Source organism: Theropithecus gelada, unplaced genomic scaffold (assembly GCF_003255815.1).
Source record: "Theropithecus gelada isolate Dixy unplaced genomic scaffold, Tgel_1.0 HiC_scaffold_4788, whole genome shotgun sequence".
In the NCBI taxonomy this organism is placed as follows: domain Eukaryota; kingdom Metazoa; phylum Chordata; class Mammalia; order Primates; family Cercopithecidae; genus Theropithecus; species Theropithecus gelada.
In genome coordinates this window covers 151-3,324 of record NW_020261379.1, presented here as the reverse complement: position 1 = coordinate 3,324, position 3,174 = coordinate 151, and the positions used below count along the sequence as shown (strand labels likewise).

Sequence of the window (3,174 nt, the reverse complement as noted above, 5' to 3'; positions counted from 1 at the left end):
TCAGGCTGGTTTCGAACTCCTGGCCTCAAGTGATCCACCTGCCTCGGCCCCACAAAGTGCTGGATTACAGTGCTGGGATTACAGGCCCTACTTCACTCCTAACGCCCACCATACCTGCTTCCAACTGTTTGCTGAATGACAAGGTGAACGAGTGAATGGGACTACATGACTTCGGGCAGCAGGCAATCCTATTCCTTGGACCTCAGTTTCACTTTTTGTAAAGCAAGCCTGTCTCTCGCTTTCTGCCCTAAAAGCCTGAGTTCTGGGCTTGAGATGAGCGCGTCCTGTAGAGCAGACTCCAGGTGGACGTTGAGCTGGGTCTTCTAGGAGGCCAGGATCCTACCAGCTCTTGGGTCCGGTCCTCCCGCGGGACCCTGCACGCCCAGTCCCAGCGCCGCCCCGCCCAACCTCCATTTGTTCCCCCAGGCCCCGCCCTCTCCACATGGCTGGCTCCCCATTGACCGGGGTGCGGGCCCTGGGCGCCCGGCTCCGCTGGGTGCGGGGCGGCGGGAGGCGGGCGGGTCCGTGTGCACCTGCACGGTGTGTGTCCCGGCCGCAGCCCCGCGCCAGCTGCAGCTCCTTGATCCGAGCCGGATCCTGAGCGGGGAACACGGGCTGAAGCGGCGGCGGCGGCCCCGCCCCGGGGCTCCATTGTTGAGGCTGCAGCGGCTCTGTCGGCTGCTCAGCTGCGCTCCAGTAGGCCCAGGCGCCGCGGCGAGGAGCGAGCGCTGCCAGGCGGCGGCCTGAGGTGAGACGGCGCGACGGGCAACGGGGTCTCCGAACCGGGCGGGGTCTCTGCCCCGGGCGTGGCAGCTCCGAGCTGGGCTCCTCAGGGTCCGAGGTTGGGATCCGGGGTCCTTGCGCCTGGGCTTTGTCTCGGCCTCGGGTGGCACCGGGGGCTTCGCGCCTGCTACGATACCGCGTGGGCCCGCGCGGGGATCCTGGTCGCCCTGCGGGTGGGGGCAGGTCCTCACTGCTCCCCGGCTCCCCGCGTCTGCCGCGGAGTGCACTGCATGGACCCGGGCGCTGGCTTCTGCCCGGTCCTCCGCGGCGTGGCTGGTCCCCGCGTGCGGTAGAGGGGGCCCTAGGAGGACCCACTCGTGGGGCGGGGTCCGGGTCACCGCGAGTGGGAGACTCCACCGCCCTCCCCGACCTCCCTCGCAGCGAGACTGCTTCGCTAGACTCACCGAGGGGACTGCGCGGACCCTCGGACGAGGGAGTCCGTGACTCTGGGTGGGGGCTCTTTCCCGGCCCCACATGACGGCTTCCTGAGTGTTTTGTCACCTATATAGGTGGCTTCGTGGACCCGCGCGCGTGGGTCCTGGCCGCCCTGCTAGTGGGGCTGTGCGCTGCCCCGTGGCTCCTCTGGGTCGACTCCGCCTGGGACGTGCGTGTAGTGGGGGTCCGTGCGGGAGGGTCGCGGTTGGTGGGGGCGCACTGCCCCCGCCCCATGGTTTATCCTCTCACTTGCCCGGCGGGAGGAAGCGAGAGGCGCGGGCCTGGAGCTGTCGCACAGCGGCCGCACCGACCTCTGCCCTGGCTGGCGGGTCCAGGGGGGCGAGGGGCTATCACCGCGCGTCCCACCGCCGCACTTCCTGCTCTGGCCCCGGGCTGGGTTCTGATTGGAGGGAGCAGGGCCCTTCTGCCGGACGTTTCTTGATTTCTTCCGTTAGTAATGGGAAGAAAAAAAAAATCTGGAAAGGTAGATTGAACTTTGTAACTCTCGGCGCTTGGAGAGTGGAAGAAACTCTCCCAAAAATTTGGCGGGCTGGAAAATGCGTTTCAAGCAGGAGCATCCACACCCACGGAATGAGGCCAAGGCAGTTACAGTTAGAAGTCAGATTTATGAGGGGAGAGCAAGGGTGAGGTCCGTGGGTGGGGAGACTCCGACCTCAGCTTGATGAGAAGACCTGATGCTGCCCCTCAGACGCGTATTTCTCAGCCACCAGAGAAAGTGGAATCACTCCTTAGTAAATGCTTTCATCAAACTTTTGAAAAACCTGTAATGTCGCAGGAAGGAAAATCGAACTGGACAGTTTTCCCATTTTAAGACTGTTAAACGTCCTGACGACAAACAGCAGAAGACTCAAGGAATCCAAATACTCAACCTGAAGTTCTTTCTGAACAAGAGATGGTGTATAAGTAACAGGCATACGAGACAAAACTGAACTAATCACCGCAGCTGATGCTCCTAGCCCTGTAGCGTGTCATGCAGGCCCTTTTGCCTTCTCTGCCCTCCGCTGTCCCAGACCCCAAAGCTACAGCGCACCTCCAGTCATCAGCTCCTGCCGACCCATTGTTATGAACTCTGTTTGGGTGGCTCCTTTCTCTCTGAAGTTTTGCTTGTTCTCCTGAAGTCCTGGTCTTGAAGAGCTTATGATCTGCAGGGGCAGATTAACTTTGGGCAGTACATAGTTAACTGTAGCACAGCTTGAAAAATGCTCTGATAGAGGTGGGCAGGCAGTTTGTACATGCGGGTAAATGCGAGGTCCTTTTTCAAAACCATGAATCCAAGTATTCATGCTATTTTAAATCTGCAATTCTTTGACTGTCCAGAGGGTTTTTAGATTAATTTTTTTTTCTATTACTTCCTAGTGTTTGTTGCATAGTTCAGAGTAATTGATTAAAACTTTCCAGGTCGGCCAGGCGCGGTGGCTCATGCCTGTAATCCGAGGACTTTGGGAGGTCTAGGCAGGCTGATCACTTGAGGTCAGGAGTTCGAGAGCAACCTGGCCAACATGATGAAACCCTATCTCTACTAAAAATCCAAAAATTAATTCGGCGTGGTGGTGGGCGCCTGTAATCGCAGCTACTCAGGAGGCTGAGGCAGGAGAATAGCTTGAACCCAGGAGGCGGAGGTGGCAGTGAGTGAAATGGCTCCACTGCACTCCAGCCTGGGCCATAGAGTGAGACTTCCTCTCAAAACAAAAACAAAAACAATGTACTGGGTCTACCTCCAGCTCTGGAATTTTCCTGGAAGGCCTTCTCTTCTGGGGTTCATTTTTCTCACTTTTGAGGATCGTAAAGTACATAATTTCCAAGAATTTTTGCCCTACACCTTTAATTCTTCCAAGCAAATATAGCAGAGAAAAATTCTCTTCCCAGCAGTGGTGTAAGGAAGTCTCTCACAGAAGGGAACACATGGGTATGGAGAAGACAGAGGATATATATATA

General features: G+C 57.9%; 1 pseudogene; it reads right to left on the bottom strand.

Moving 5' to 3' along the window:
- Positions 1–323: 323 nt before the first annotated feature.
- Positions 324–1,259, bottom strand: LOC112617815 (annotated as a pseudogene).
- Positions 1,260–3,174: the final 1,915 nt, after the last annotated feature.